This window comes from Rhipicephalus microplus, unplaced genomic scaffold (assembly GCF_043290135.1).
Source record: "Rhipicephalus microplus isolate Deutch F79 unplaced genomic scaffold, USDA_Rmic scaffold_16, whole genome shotgun sequence".
In the NCBI taxonomy this organism is placed as follows: Eukaryota; Metazoa; Arthropoda; class Arachnida; order Ixodida; family Ixodidae; genus Rhipicephalus; species Rhipicephalus microplus.
In genome coordinates, this window is record NW_027464589.1 from 18,038,995 (window position 1) to 18,056,689 (window position 17,695).

Below are 17,695 nucleotides of genomic sequence, written 5' to 3' on the forward strand. Positions count from 1 at the left end.
TGGGCTCGAACCTCCGACCTTCTGGTTAACCGCCCATCGCGCTAGAGAATTGCGCCATGGAGACAGTCCTGCACCACTCTCACCACCATCACAAGATATCTTCAAAGCTATCAGCCCAAAGAAAAAAAAGCGCCGCACCACCACCGGGTGGGCTCGAACCTCCAACTTTTCGGTTAACAGCCGGTCACGCTAGCCAGTTCGCCACGGAGACAGTCCTGTTTCAGTCTCACCACCATCAGAACATATCTTCAAAGCTATCAGCACAAAGAAAAAAAAGCGCCCCAGCATCACCGGGTGGGCTCGAACTTCCAACCTTTCGGTTAACAGCCGATCGCGCTATCCAACTGCGCCAAGGAGACAGTCGTGCTCCACTCTCACCACCATCAGAACATATCTTCAAAGCTATCAGCGCAAAGAAAAAAGCAACACAACACTCCAGGGAGGGCTCGAATCTCCAACCTTTTGGTTAACAGCCGATCCCGCTAGCCAATGGCGCCACGGAGACAGTCCTGCTCCACTCTTACCACCTTTAGAACATATCTTCAAAGCTATCAGCCCAAAGAAAAAAAAGCGCCGCACCACCAACGGGTGGGCTGGAACCTCCAACTTTCCGGTTAACAGCCGATCACGCTAGCCAATTGCACCACGGAGACAGTCCTGCTCCACTCTCGCCACCATCAGAACATATCTTCAAAGCTATCAACCCAAAGAAAAAAAAGCGCTGCACCACCAACGGGTGAGCTCGAGCCTCCAACTTTTCGGTTAACAGCCGATCACGCTAGCCAATCGCGCCACGGAGACAGTCCTGCTTCACTCTCACCACCATCATAACATATCTTCAAAGCTATCAGCCCAAAGAAAAAAAAGCGCCGCACCACCACCGGGTGGGCTCGAAACTCCAACCTTTCGGTTAACTGCCGATCGCGCTAGCCAATGGCGCCACGGAGACAGTCCTGCTCCACTCTCAACACCATCAGAACATATCTTCAAAGCTATCTGCCCAAAGAAGAAAAAGCGCCGCACCACCAACGGGTGGACTCGAACCTCCAACTTTCCGGTTAACAGCCAATCACGCTAGCCAATTGCGCCACGGAGACAGTCCTGCTCCACTCTCACCACCATCAGAACATATCTTCAAAGCTATCAGCACAAAGAAAAAAAAGCGCCCCAGCATCACCGGGTGGACTCGAACTTCCAACCTTTCGGTTAACAGCCGATCGCGCTAGCCAATTGCGCCACGGAGACAGTCGTGCTCCACTCTCACCACCATCATAACATATCTTCAAAGCTATCAGCCCAAAGAAAAAAAAGCGCCGCACCACCACCGGGTGGGCTCAACTACCAACTTTTCGGTTAACAGCCGATCACGCTAGCGAATTGCGCCACGGAGACAGTCCTGCTCCACTCTCACCACCATCAGAACATATATTCAAAGCTACCAGCCCAAAGAAAAAAAGCGCCGCACCACCACCGTGTGGGCTCGAACCTCCAACTTTTCGGATAACAGCCGATCACGCTAGCCAATTGCGCCACGGAGACAGTCCTGCTTCACTCTCACCACCATCATACCATATCTTCAAAGCTATCAGCCCAAAGAAAAAAAGCGCCGCACCACCACCGGGTGGGCTCGAAACTCCAACCTTTCGGTTAACTGCCGATCGCGCTAGCCAATGGCGCCACGGAGACAGTCCTGCTCCACTCTTACCACCATCAGAACATATCTTCAAAGCAATCAGCCCACAGAAAAAAAGCGCCGCGCAACCACCGGGTAGGCTCGAACTTCCAACTTTTCGGTTAACAGCTGATCGCGCTAGCCAATTGCGCCACAGAGACAGTCCTGCTCCACTCTCACCACCATAAGAACATATCTTCAAAGCTATCAGCCCAAAGAAAAAAAAGCGCCGCACCACCACCGGGTGGGCTCGAACATCCAACCTTTTGGTTAACAGCCGATCGCGCTAGCCAATTGCCCCACGGAGACAGTGGTGCTCCACTCTCACCACCGTCAGAACATTTCTTCAGATCTATCACCCCAAAGAAAAAAAAAGCGCCGCACCACCACCGGTTGCGCTCGAACCTCCAACCTTTCGGTTAACAGCCGATCGCGCTAGCCCATTGCGCCACGGAGACAGTCTTGCTCCACTCTCACCACCATCAGAACATATCTTCAAAGCTATCAGCGCAAACAAAAAAGCATCACAACACTCCCGGGAGGGCTCGAAACTCCAACCTTTCGGGTCAACAGCCGATCGCGCTAGCCAATTGCGCCACGGAGACAGTACTGCTCTACTCTCACCACCATCAGAACATATCTTCAAAGCTATGAACCCAAAGAAAAAAAAAGCGCCGCACCATCACCGGGTGGGCTCGAGCCTCCAACTTTTCGGTTAACAGCCGATCACGCTAGCCAATTGCGCCACGGGGACAGTCCTGCTCCACTCTCACCACCATCAGAACATATCTTCAAAGCTATCAGCCCACAGAAAAAAAAAAGCGCCGCACCACCACCGGGTGGGCTCGAATCTCCAACTTTTCGGTTAACAGCCGATCACGCTAGCCAATTGCGCCACAGAGACAGTCCTGCTTCACTTTCACCACCATCATAACATATCTTCAAAGCTATCAGCCCAAAGAAAAAAAAAGCGCCGCACCACCACCGGGTGGGCTCAAACTACCAACTTTTCGGTTAACAGCCGATCACGCTAGCGAATTGCGCCACGGAGACAGTCCTGCTCCCCTCTCACCACCATCAGAACATATCTTCAAAGTTATCAGCCCAAAGAAAAAAAGCGCCGCACCACCACCGTGTGGGCTCGAACCTCCAACTTTTCGGTTAACAGCCGATCACGCTAGCCAATTGCGCCACGGAGACAGTCCTGCTTCACTCTCACCACCATCATAACATATCTTCAAAGCTATCAGCCCAAAGAAAAAAAAGCGCCGCACCACCACCGGGTGGGCTCGAAACTCCAACCTTTCGGTTAAGTGTCGATCGCGCTAGCCAATGGCGCCACGGAGACAGTCCTGCTCCACTCTTACCACCATTAGAACATATCTTCAAAGCTATCAGCCCAAAGAAAAAAAAAAGCGCCGCACCACCAATGGGTGGACTTGAACCTCCAACTTTCCGGTTAACAGCCGATTACGCTAGCCAATTGCGCCACGGAGACAGCCCTGCTCCACTCTCACCACCATCAGAACATATCTTCAAAGCTATCAGCACAAAGAAAAAAAAGCGCCTCAGATCACCGGGTGGGCTCGAACTTCCTACCTTTCGGTTAACAGCCGATCGCGCTAGCCAGCTGCGCCAAGGAGACAGTCGTGCTCCACTCTCACCACCATCAGAACATATCTTCAAAGCTATCAGCGCAAAGAAAAAAGAAACACACCACTCCAGGGAGGGCTCGAAACTCCAAACTTTCGGTTAACAGCCGATCGCGCTAGCCAATGGCGCAACGGAGACAGTCCTGCTCCACTCTTACCACCATTAGAACATATCTTCAAAGCTATCAGCCCAAAGAAAAAAAAAGCGCCGCACCACCAATGGGTGGACTTGAACCTCCAACTTTCCGGTTAACAGCCGATTACGCTAGCCAATTGCGCAACGGAGACAGTCCTGCTCCACTCTCACCACCATCAGAACATATCTTCAAAGCTATCAGCACAAAGAAAAAAAAGCGCCCCAGATCACCGGGTGGGCTCGAACTTCCAACCTTTCGGTTAACAGCCGATCGCGCTAGCCAGCTGCGCCAAGGAGACAGTCGTGCTCCACTCTCACCACCATCAGAACATATCTTCAAAGCTATCAGCGCAAAGAAAAAAGAAACACACCACTCCAGGGAGGGCTCGAAACTCCAAACTTTCGGTTAACAGCCGATCGCGCTAGCCAATGGCGCAACGGAGACAGTCCTGCTCCACTCTTACCACCATTAGAACATATCTTCAAAGCTATCAGCCCAAAGAAAAAAAAGCGCCGCACCACCACCGGGTGGGCTCGAACATCCAACCTTTGGGTGAACAGCCGATCGCGCTAGCCAATCGCCCCACGGAGACAGTCGTGCTCCACTCTCACCACCGTCAGAACATTTCTTCAGAGCTATCACGCCAAAGAAAAAAAAGCACCGCACCACCACCGGTTGCGCTCGAACCTCCAACCTTTCGGTTAACAGCCGATCGCGCTAGCCAATTGCGCCACGAAGACAGTCCTGCTCCACTCTCACCACCATCAGAACATATTTTCAAAGCTATTACCGCAAAGAAAAAAGCAACACACCACTCCCGGGAGGGCTCGAAACTCCAAACTTTCGGTTAACAGCCGATCGCTCTAGCCCATTGCGCTACGGAGGAAGTCTTGCTCCACTCTCACCATCATCAGAACATATCTTAAAAGCTATCAGCGCAAAGAAAAAAAAGCGCCGCACCACCACCGGGTGGGCTCAAACTACCAACTTTTCGGTTAACAGCCGATCACGCTAGCGAATTGCGCCACGGAGACAGTCCTGCTCCCCTCTCACCACCATCAGAACATATCTTCAAAGTTATCAGCCCAAAGAAAAAAAGCGCCGCACCACCACCGTGTGGGCTCGAACCTCCAACTTTTCGGTTAACAGCCGATCACGCTAGCCAATTGCGCCACGGAGACAGTCCTGCTTCACTCTCACCACCATCATAACATATCTTCAAAGCTATCAGCCCAAAGAAAAAAAAGCGCCGCACCACCACCGGGTGGGCTCGAAACTCCAACCTTTCGGTTAACGGTCGATCGCGCTAGCCAATGGCGCTACGGAGACAGTCCTGCTCCACTCTTACCACCGTTAGAACATATCTTCAAAGCTATCAGCCCAAAGAAAAAAAAAAGCGCCGCACCACCAATGGGTGGACTCGAATATCCAACCTTTCGGTTAACAGCCGATCGCGCTAGCCAATTGCCCCACGGAGACAGTGGTGCTCCACTCTCACCACCGTCAGAACATTTCTTCAGAGCTATCACCCCAAAGAAAAAAAAAGCGCCGCACCACCACCGGTTGCGCTCGAACCTCCAACCTTTCGGTTAACAGCCGATCGCGCTAGCCCATTGCGCCACGGAGACAGTCTTGCTCCACTCTCACCACCATCAGAACATATCTTCAAAGCTATCAGCGCAAAGAAAAAAGCATCACACCACTCCCGGGAGGGCTCGAAACTCCAATCTTTCGGGTCAACAGCCGATCGCGCTAGCCAATTGCGCCACGGAGACAGGACTGCTCTACTCTCACCACCATCAGAACATATCTTCAAAGCTATGAACCCAAAGAAAAAAAAAGCGCCGCACCATCACCGGGTGGGCTCGAGCCTCCAACTTTTCGGTGAACAGCCGATCACGCTAGCCAATTGCGCCACGGAGACAGTCCTGCTCCACTCTCACCACCATCAGAACATATCTTCAAAGCTATCAGCGCACAGAAAAAAAAGCGCCGCACCACCACCGGGTGGGCTCGAACCTCCAACTTTTCGGTTAACAGCCGATCACGCTAGCCAATTGCGCCACAGAGACAGTCCTGCTTCACTCTCACCACCATCATAACATATCTTCAAAGCTATCAGCCCAAAGAAAAAAAAAGCGCCGCACCACCACCGGGTGGGCTCAAGCAACCAACTTTTCGGTTAACAGCCGATCACGCTAGCGAATTGCGCCACGGAGACAGTCCTGCTCCCCTCTCACCACCATCAGAACATATCTTCAAAGTTATCAGCCCAAAGAAAAAAAGCGCCACACCACCACCGTGTGGGCTCGAACCTCCAACTTTTCGGTTAACAGCCGATCACGCTAGCCAATTGCGCCACGGAGACAGTCCTGCTTCACTCTCACCACCATCATAACATATCTTCAAAGCTATCAGCCCAAAGGAAAAAAAGCTCCGCACCACCACCGGGTGGGCTCGAAACTCCAACCTTTCGTTTAACTGCCGATCGCGCTAGCCAATGGCGCCACGGAGACAGTCCTGCTCCACTCTTACCACCATTTGAACATATCTTCAAAGCTATCAGCCCAAAGAAAAAAAAGCGCCGCACCACCACCGGGTGGGCTCGAACATCCAACCTTTGGGTTAACAGCCGATCGCGCTGGCCAATTGCACCACGGAGAAAGTCCTGCTCAACTCTCACCACAATTAGAATATATCTTCAAAGCTATCACCCCATAGAGAAAAAAAGCGCCGCACCACCACTGGGTGGGCTCGAACCTCCGACCTTTTGGTTAACAGCCGATCGCGCTAGCCAATTGCGCCACGGAGACAATCCTGCTCCACTCTCACCACCATAAGAACATATCTTCAAAGCTATCACGCCAAAGAAAAAAAAGCACCGCACCACCACCGGTTGCGCTCGAACCTCCAACCTATCGGTTAACAGCCGATCGCGCTAGCCAATTGCGCCACGAAGACAGTCCTGCTCCACTCTCACCACCATCAGACCATATTTTCAAAGCTATTACCGCAAAGAAAAAAGCAACACACCACTCCCGGGAGGGCTCGAAACTCCAAACTTTCGGTTAACAGCCGATCGCGCTAGCCCATTGCGCTACGGAGGAAGTCTTGCTCCACTCTCACCATCATCAGAACATATCTTCAAAGCTATCAGCGCAAAGAAAAAAAAGCGCTGCACCACCACCAGGTGGGCTCGAACCTCCAACCTTTCGGTTAACAGCCGATCACGCTAGCCCAATGCGCCACGGAGACAGTCTTGCTCCACTCTCACCACCATCAGAAGATATCTTCAAAGCTATCAGCGCAAAGAAAAAAGCAACACACCACTCCCGGGAGGGCTCGAAACTCCAACCTTTCGGTCAACAGCCGATCGCGCTAGCCAATTGCGCCACGGAGACAGTACTGCTCCACTCTCACCACCACCAGAACATATCTTCAGAGCTATCACCCCAAAGAAAAAAAAGCGCCGCTCCACCACCGGTTGGGCTCGAACCTCCAACCTTTCGGTTAACAGCCGATCGCGCTAGCCAATTGGGCCACGAAGACAGTCCTGCTCTACTCTCACCACCATCAGAACATATATTCAAAGCTGATGAAAAAAAAGCGCCGCACCACCGCCGGGTGGGCTCGAAACTCCAACCTTTCGGTTAACAGCCAATCGCGCTAGCCAATTGCGCCACGGAGACAGTCCTGCTCCACTCTCACCACCAGCAGAACATTTCTTCAAAGCTATCAGCCCACAGAAAAAAAAGCGCCGCACAACCACTGGGTAGGCTCGAACCTCCAACTTTTCGGTTAACAGCCGATCGCGCTAGCCAATTGCGCCACGGAGACAGTCCTGCTCCACTCTCACCACCATTGGAACATATCTTCAAAGCTATCAGCCCACAGAAAAAAAAAGCGCCGCACAACCACCGGGTAGGCTCGAACCTCCAACTTTTCGGTTAACAGCCGATCGCGCTAGCCAATTGCGCCTCGGAGACAGTCCTGCTCCACTCTCACCACCATAAGAACATATCTTCAAAGCTATCAGCCCAAAGAAAAAAAAGCGCCGCACCACCACTGGGTGGGCTCGAACCTCCAACCTTTTGGTTAACAGCCGATCGCGCTAGCCAATCGCGCCACAGACACAGTCCTGCTCCACTCTCACCACCATGAGAACATATCTTCAAAGCTATCAGCCCAAAGAAAAAAAAGCGCCGCACCACCACCGGGTGGGCTCGAACCTCCAACTTTCCGGTTAACAGCCGATCACGCTAGCCAATTGCGCCACGGAGACAGTCCTGCTCCACTCTCACCACCGTCAGAACATTTCTTCAGAGCTATCAGCCCAAAGAAAAAAAAAGCGCTGCACCACCACCGGGTGGGCTCGAACCTCCAACCTTACGGTTAACAGCCGATCGCGCTGGCCAATTGCCCCACGGAGACAGTCGTGCTCCACTCTCACCATCGTCAGAACATTTCTTCAGAGCTATCACCCCAAAGAAAAAAAAAGCGCCGCACCACCACCGGTTGGGCTCGAACCTCCAACCTTTCGGTTAACAGCCGATCGCGCTAGCCAATTGCGCCACGAAGACTGTCCTGCTCCACTATCACCACCATCAGAACATATCTTCAAAGCTAATACCTCAAAGAAAAAAGCAACACACCACTCTTGGGTGGGCTCGAGACTCCAACCTTTCGGTTAACAGCCGATCGCGCTAGCCCATTGCGCCACGGAGGCAGTCTTGCTCCACTCTCACCATCATCAGAACATATCTTCAAAGCTATCAGCACAAATAAAAAAAAGCGCTGCACCACCACCGTGTGGGCTCGAACCTCCAACCTTTCGGTGAACAGCCGATCGCGCTAGCCCAATGCGCCACGAAGACAGTCTTGCTCCACTCTCACCACCATCAGAACATATCTTCAAAGCTATCAGCGCAAAGAAAAAAGCAACACACCACTCCCGGGAGGGCTCGAAACTCGACCCTTTCGGTCAACAGCCGATCGCGCTAGCCCATTGCGCCACGGAGACAGTCTTGCTCCCTTCTCACCACCATCAGAACATAACTTCAAAGCTATCAGCCCAAAAAAAAGCACCGCACCACCACCGGGTGGGCTCGAACCTCCAACCTTTCAGTTAACAGCCGATCGCACTAGCCAATTGCGCCACGGAGACAGTCGTGCTCCACTCTCACCACCATCAGAACATAACTTCAAAGCTATCAGCCCAAAAAAAAGCACCGCACCACCACCGGGTGGGCTCGAACCTCCAACCTTTCAGTTAACAGCCGATCGCACTAGCCAATTGCGCCACGGAGACAGTCGTGCTCCACTCTCACCACCATCAGAACATATCTTCAAAGCTATCAGCGCAAAGAAAAAAGCAAAACACCACTCCCGGGAGGGCTCGAACCTCCAACTTTTCGGTTAACAGCCGATCGCGCTGGCCAATTGCGCCACGGAGAAAGTCCTGCTCAACTCTCACCACAATTAGAACATATCATCAAAGCTATCAGCCCAAAGAAAAAAAAGCACGGCACCACCACTGGGTGGGCTCGAACCTCCAACTTTTCGGTTAACAGCCGATCGCGCTGGCCAATTGCGCCACGGAGACAGTCCTGCTCCACTCTCACCACAATTAGAACATATCTTCAAAGCTATCAGCCCAAAGAAAAAAAAGCGCCGCACCACCACCGGGTGGGCTCGAACCTCCAACCTTTCGGTTAACAGCAGATCGCGCTAGCGAATTGCGCCACGGAGACAATCGTGCTCAACTCTCACCACCATCAGAACATATCTTCAAAGCTATCAGCGCAAAAAAAAGTGCCGCAACACCACCGGGTGGGCTCGAACCTCCAACCTTTCGGTTAACAGCCGATCGCGCAAGCCAATTTCGCCACGGAGGCAGTCCTGCTCCACTCTCACCACCATCAGAACATATCTTCAAAGGTATCAGCCCAAAGAAAAAAAAGCGCCGCACCACCACTGCGTGGGCTCGAACCTCCGACTTTTCGGTTAACAGCCGATCGCGCTAGCCAATTGCGCCACGGAGACAGTCCTGCTCCACTCTCACCACCATAAGAACATATCTTCAAAGCTATCAGCCCAAAGGAAAAAAAGCGCCGCACCACCACCGGGTGGGCTCGAAACTCCAACCTTTCGGTTAACTGCCGATCGCGCTAGCCAATGGCGCCACGGAGACAGTCCTGCTCCACTCTTACCACCATTAGAACATATCTTCAAAGCTATCAGCCCAAAGAAAAAAAAGCGCCACACCACCAATGGGTGGACTCGAACCTCCAACTTTCCGGTTAACAGCCGATCACGCTAGCCAATTGCGCCACGGAGACAGTCCTGCTCCACTCTCACCCCCATCAGAACATATCTTCAAAGCTATCAGCACAAAGAAAAAAAAGCGCCCCAGATCACCGGGTGTGCTCGAACTTCCAACCTTTCGGTTAACAGCCGATCGCGCTAGCCAGCTGCGCCAAGGAGACAGTCGTGCTCCACTCTCACCACCATCAGAACATATCTTCAAAGCTATCAGCGCAAAGAAAAAAGAAACACACCACTCCAGGGAGGGCTCGAAACTCCAAACTTTCGGTTAACAGCCGATCGCGCTAGCCAATGGCGCAACGGAGAGAGTCCTGCTCCACTCTTACCACCATTAGAGCATATCTTCAAAGCTATCAGCCCAAAGAAAAAAAAGCGCCGCACCACCAACGGGTGGGCTCGAACCTCCAACTTTCCGGTTAACAGCCGATCACGCTAGCCAATTGCGCCACGGAGACAGTCCTGCTGCACTCTCACCACCATCAGAATGTATCTTCAAAGCTATCAGCCCAAAAAAAAAGCGCCGCACCACCACCGGGTGGGCTCAAACCTCCAACTTTTCGGTTAACGGCCGATCACGCTAGCCAATTGTGCCACGGAGACAGTCCTGCTCCACTCTCACCACCATCAGAACATATCTTCAAAGCTATCAGCCCACAGAAAAAAAGCGCCGCGCAACCACCGGGTAGGCTCGAACCTCCAACTTTTCGGTTAACAGCCGATCGCGCTAGCCAATTGCGCCACGGAGACAGTCCTGCTCCACTCTCACCACCATAAGAACATATCTTCAAAGCTATCAGCCCAAAGAAAAAAAAAGCGCCGCACCACCACCGGGTGGGCTCGAACACCAACCTTTGGGTTAACAGCCGATCGCGCTGGCCAATTGCACCACGGAGAAAGTCCTGCTCAACTCTCACCACAATTAGAATATATCTTCAAAGCTATCACCCCATAGAAAAAAAAGCGCCGCACCACCACTGGGTGGGCTCGAACCTCCGACCTTTTGGTTAACAGCCGATCGCGCTGGCCAATTGCACCACGGAGAAAGTCCTGCTCAACTCTCACCACAATTAGAATATATCTTCAAAGCTATCACCCCATAGAAAAAAAAGCGCCGCACCACCACTGGGTGGGCTCGAACCTCCGACCTTTTGGTTAACAGCCGATCGCGCTAGCCAATTGCGCCACGGAGACAATCCTGCTCCACTCTCACCACCATAAGAACATATTTTCAAAGCTATCACGCCAAAGAAAAAAAAGCACCGCACCACCACCGGTTGCGCTCGAACCTCCAACCTTTCGGTTAACAGCCGATCGCGCTAGCCAATTGCGCTACGGAGGAAGTCTTGCTCCACTCTCACCATCATCAGAACATATCTTCAAAGCTATTACCGCAAAGAAAAAAGCAACACACCACTCCCGGGAGGGCTCGAAACTCCAAACTTTCGGTTAACAGCCGATCGCGCTAGCCCATTGCGCTACGGAGGAAGTCTTGCTCCACTCTCACCATCATAAGAACATATCTTCAAAGCTATCAGCCCAAAGAAAAAAAAGCGCCGCACCACCACCGGGTGGGCTCGAACACCAACCTTTGGGTTAACAGCCGATCGCGCTGGCCAATTGCACCACGGAGAAAGTCCTGCTCAACTCTCACCACAATTAGAATATATCTTCAAAGCTATCACCCCATAGAAAAAAAAAGCGCCGCACCACCACTGGGTGGGCTCGAACCTCCGACCTTTTGGTTAACAGCCGATCGCGCTAGCCAATTGCGCCACGGAGACAATCCTGCTCCACTCTCACCACCATAAGAACATATCTTCAAAGCTATCACGCCAAAGAAAAAAAAGCACCGCACCACCACCGGTTGCGCTCGAACCTCCAACCTTTCGGTTAACAGCCGATCGCGCTAGCCAATTGCGCCACGAAGACAGTCCTGCTCCACTCTCACCACCATCAGACCATATTTTCAAAGCTATTACCGCAAAGAAAAAAGCAACACACCACTCCCGGGAGGGCTCGAAACTCCAAACTTTCGGTTAACAGCCGATCGCGCTAGCGCATTGCGCTACGGAGGAAGTCTTGCTCCACTCTCACTATCATCAGAACATATCTTCAAAGCTATAAGCGCAAAGAAAAAAAAAGCGCTGCACCACCACCAGGTGGGCTCGAACCTCCAACCTTTCGGTTAACAGCCGATCACGCTAGCCCAATGCGCCACGGAGACAGTCTTGCTCCACTCTCACCACCATCAGAAGATATCTTCAAAGCTATCAGCGCAAAGAAAAAAGCAACACACCACTCCCGGGAGGGCTCGAAACTCCAACCTTTCGGTCAACAGCCGATCGCGCTAGCCAATTGCGCCACGGAGACAGTACTGCTCCACTCTCACCACCATCAGAACATATCTTCAAAGCTATCAGCCCAAAGAAAAAAAGCGCCATACCACCACCGGGTGCGCTCAAACCTCCGACCTTTTGGTAAACAGCGCATCGCGCTAGCCAATTGCGCCATGGAGACAGTCCTGCACCACTCTCACCACCACCAGAACATATCTTCAGAGCTATCACCCCAAAGAAAAAAAAGCGCCGCTCCACCACCGGTTGGGCTCGAACCTCCAACCTTTCGGTTAACAGCCGATCGCGCTAGCCAATTGGGCCACGAAGACAGTCCTGCTCTACTCTCACCACCATCAGAACATATATTCAAAGCTGATGAAAAAAAGCGCCGCACCACCGCCGGGTGGGCTCGAAACTCCAACCTTTCGGTTAACAGCCAATCGCGCTAGCCAATTGCGCCACGGAGACAGTCCTGCTCCACTCTCACCACCAGCAGAACATTTCTTCAAAGCTATCAGCCCACAGAAAAAAAAGCGCCGCACAACCACTGGGTAGGCTCGAACCTCCAACTTTTCGGTTAACAGCCGATCGCGCTAGCCAATTGCGGCACGGAGACAGTCCTGCTCCACTCTCACCACCATAAGAACATATCTTCAAAGCTATCAGCCCAAAGAAAAAAAAGCGCCGCACCACCAATGGGTGGGCTCGAACCTCCGACCTTTTGGGTAACAGCCGATCGCGCTAGCCAAGTGCGTCACGGAGACAGTCCTGCTCCACTCTCACCACCATCAGAACATAGCTTCAAAGCTAGCAGCCCAAAGAAAAAAAAGGGCCGCACCACCACCGGGTGGGCTCGAACCTCCAACTTTCCGGTTAACAGCCGATCACGCTAGCCAATTGCACCACGGAGACAGTCCTGCTCCACTCTCACCACCATCAGAACATATCTTCAAAGCTATCAGCCCACAGAAAAAAAAGCGCCGCACAACCACCGGGTAGGCTCGAACCTCCAACTTTTCGGTTAACAGCCGATCGCGCTAGCCAATTGCGCCTCGGAGACAGTCCTGCTCCACTCTCACCACCATAAGAACATATCTTCAAAGCTATCAGCCCAAAGAAAAAAAAGCGCCGCACCAAAACTGGGTGGGCTCGAACCTCCAACCTTTTGGTTAACAGCCGATCGCGCTAGCCAATCGCGCCACAGAGACAGTCCTGCTCCACTCTCACCACCATGAGAACATATCTTCAAAGCTATCAGCCCAAAGAAAAAAAAGCGCCGCACCACCACCGGGTGGGCTCGAACCTCCAACTTTCCGGTTAACAGCCGATCACGCTAGCCAATTGCGCCACGGAGACAGTCCTGCTCCACTCTCACCACCGTCAGAACATTTCTTCAGAGCTATCAGCCCAAAGAAAAAAAAGCGCTGCACCACCACCGGGTGGGCTCGAACCTCCAACCTTACGGTTAACAGCCGATCGCGCTGGCCAATTGCCCCACGGAGACAGTCGTTCTCCACTCTCACCCTCGTCAGAACATTTCTTCAGAGCTATCACCCCAAAGAAAAAAAAAGCGCCGCACCACCACCGGTTGGGCTCGAACCTCCAACCTTTCGGTTAACAGCCGATCGCGCTAGCCAATTGCGCCACGAAGACTGTCCTGCTCCACTCTCACCACCATCAGAACATATCTTCAAAGCTAATACCGCAAAGAAAAAAGCAACACACCACTCCTGGGTGGGCTCGAGACTCCAACCTTTCGGTTAACAGCCGATCGCGCTGGCCCATTGCGCCACGGAGGCAGTCTTGCTCCACTCTCACCATCATCAGAACATATCTTCAAAGCTATCAGCACAAATAAAAAAAAGCGCTGCACCACCACCGTGTGGGCTCGAACCTCCAACCTTTCGGTTAACAGCCGATCGCGCTAGCCCAATGCGCCACGAAGACAGTCTTGCTCCACTCTCACCACCATCAGAACATATCTTCAAAGCTATCAGCGCAAAGAAAAAAGCAACACACCACTCCCGGGAGGGCTCGAAACTCGACCCTTTCGGTCAACAGCCGATCGCGCTAGCCCATTGCGCCACGGAGACAGTCTTGCTCCCTTCTCACCACCATCAGAACATAACTTCAAAGCTATCAGCCCAAAAAAAGCACCGCACCACCACCGGGTGGGCTCGAACCTCCAACCTTTCAGTTAACAGCCGATCGCACTAGCCAATTGCGCCACGGAGACAGTCGTGCTCCACTCTCACCACCATCAGAACATATCTTCAAAGCTATCAGTGCAAAGAAAAAAGCAAAACACCACTCCCGGGAGGGCTCGAACCTCCAACTTTTCGGTTAACAGCCGATCGCGCTGGCCAATTGCGCCACGGAGAAAGTCCTGCTCAACTCTCACCACAATTAGAACATATCATCAAAGCTATCAGCCCAAAGAAAAAAAAGCACGGCACCACCACCGGGTGGGCTCGAACCTCCAACTTTTCGGTTAACAGCCGATCGCGCTGGCCAATTGCGCCTTGGAGACAGTCCTGCTCCACTCTCACCACAATTAGAACATATCTTCAAAGCTATCAGCCCAAAGAAAAAAAAGCGCCGCACCACTACCGGGTGGGCTCGAACCTCCAACCTTTCGGTTACCAGCAGATCGCGCTAGCGAAATGCGCCACGGAGACGATCGTGCTCCACTCTCACCACCATCAGAACATATCTTCAAAGCTATCAGCGCAAAAAAAAAAGTGCCGCAACACCACCGGGTGGGCTCGAACCTCCAACCTTTCGGTTAACAGCCGATCGCGCAAGCCAATTTCGCCACGGAGGCAGTCCTGCTCCACTCTCACCACCATCAGAACATATCTTCAAAGGTATCAGCCCAAAGAAAAAAAAGCGCCGCACCACCACTGCGTGGGCTCGAACCTCCGACTTTTCGGTTAACAGCCGATCGCGCTAGCCAATTGCGCCACGGAGACAGTCCTGCTCCACTCTCACCACCATAAGAACATATCTTCAAAGCTATCAGCCCAAAGGAAAAAAAGCGCCGCACCACCACCGGGTGGGCTCGAAACTCCAACCTTTCGGTTAACTGCCGATCGCGCTAGCCAATGGCGCCACGGAGACAGTCCTGCTCCACTCTTACCACCATTAGAACATATCTTCAAAGCTATCAGCCCAAAGAAAAAAAAGCGCCACACCACCAATGGGTGGACTCGAACCTCCAACTTTCCGGTTAACAGCCGATCACGCTAGCCAATTGCGCCACGGAGACAGTCCTGCTCCACTCTCACCCCCATCAGAACATATCTTCAAAGCTATCAGCAAAAAGAAAAAAAAAGCGCCCCAGATCACCGGGTGTGCTCGAACTTCCAACCTTTCGGTTAACAGCCGATCGCGCTAGCCAGCTGCGCCAAGGAGACAGTCGTGCTCCACTCTCACCACCATCAGAACATATCTTCAAAGCTATCAGAGCAAAGAAAAAAGAAACACACCACTCCAGGGAGGGCTCGAAACTCCAAACTTTCGGTTAACAGCCGATCGCGCTAGCCAATGGCGCAACGGAGAGAGTCCTGCTCCACTCTTACCACCATTAGAGCATATCTTCAAAGCTATCAGCCCAAAGAAAAAAAAGCGCCGCACCACCAACGGGTGGGCTCGAACCTCCAACTTTCCGGTTAACAGCCGATCACGCTAGCCAATTGCGCCACGGAGACAGTCCTGCTGCACTCTCACCACCATCAGAATGTATCTTCAAAGCTATCAGCCCAAAAAAAAAGCGCCGCACCACCACCGGGTGGGCTCAAACCTCCAACTTTTCGGTTAACGGCCGATCACGCTAGCCAATTGTGCCACGGAGACAGTCCTGCTCCACTCTCACCACCATCAGAACATATCTTCAAAGCTATCAGCCCACAGAAAAAAAGCGCCGCGCAACCACCGGGTAGGCTCGAACCTCCAACTTTTCGGTTAACAGCCGATCGCGCTAGCCAATTGCGCCACGGAGACAGTCCTGCTCCACTCTCACCACCATAAGAACATATCTTCAAAGCTATCAGCCCAAAGAAAAAAAAAGCGCCGCACCACCACCGGGTGGGCTCGAACACCAACCTTTGGGTTAACAGCCGATCGCGCTGGCCAATTGCACCACGGAGAAAGTCCTGCTCAACTCTCACCACAATTAGAATATATCTTCAAAGCTATCACCCCATAGTAAAAAAAGCGCCGCACCACCACTGGGTGGGCTCGAACCTCCGACCTTTTGGTTAACAGCCGATCGCGCTGGCCAATTGCACCACGGAGAAAGTCCTGCTCAACTCTCACCACAATTAGAATATATCTTCAAAGCTATCACCCCATAGAAAAAAAAGCGCCGCACCACCACTGGGTGGGCTCGAACCTCCGACCTTTTGGTTAACAGCCGATCGCGCTAGCCAATTGCGCCACGGAGACAATCCTGCTCCACTCTCACCACCATAAGAACATATTTTCAAAGCTATCACGCCAAAGAAAAAAAAGCACCGCACCACCACCGGTTGCGCTCGAACCTCCAACCTTTCGGTTAACAGCCGATCGCGCTAGCCAATTGCGCTACGGAGGAAGTCTTGCTCCACTCTCACCATCATCAGAACATATCTTCAAAGCTATTACCGCAAAGAAAAAAGCAACACACCACTCCCGGGAGGGCTCGAAACTCCAAACTTTCGGTTAACAGCCGATCGCGCTAGCCCATTGCGCTACGGAGGAAGTCTTGCTCCACTCTCACCATCATAAGAACATATCTTCAAAGCTATCAGCCCAAAGAAAAAAAAGCGCCGCACCACCACCGGGTGGGCTCGAACACCAACCTTTGGGTTAACAGCCGATCGCGCTGGCCAATTGCACCACGGAGAAAGTCCTGCTCAACTCTCACCACAATTAGAATATATCTTCAAAGCTATCACCCCATAGAAAAAAAAGCGCCGCACCACCACTGGGTGGGCTCGAACCTCCGACCTTTTGGTTAACAGCCGATCGCGCTAGCCAATTGCGCCACGGAGACAATCCTGCTCCACTCTCACCACCATAAGAACATATCTTCAAAGCTATCACGCCAAAGAAAAAAAAGCACCGCACCACCACCGGTTGCGCTCGAACCTCCAACCTTTCGGTTAACAGCCGATCGCGCTAGCCAATTGCGCCACGAAGGCAGTCCTGCTCCACTCTCACCACCATCAGACCATATTTTCAAAGCTATTACCGCAAAGAAAAAAGCAACACACCACTCCCGGGAGGGCTCGAAACTCCAAACTTTCGGTTAACAGCCGATCGCGCTAGCCCATTGCGCTACGGAGGAAGTCTTGCTCCACTCTCACTATCATCAGAACATATCTTCAAAGCTATAAGCGCAAAGAAAAAAAAAGCGCTGCACCACCACCAGGTGGGCTCGAACCTCCAACCTTTCGGTTAACAGCCGATCACGCTAGCCCAATGCGCCACGGAGACAGTCTTGCTCCACTCTCACCACCATCAGAAGATATCTTCAAAGCTATCAGCGCAAAGAAAAAAGCAACACACCACTCCCGGGAGGGCTCGAAACTC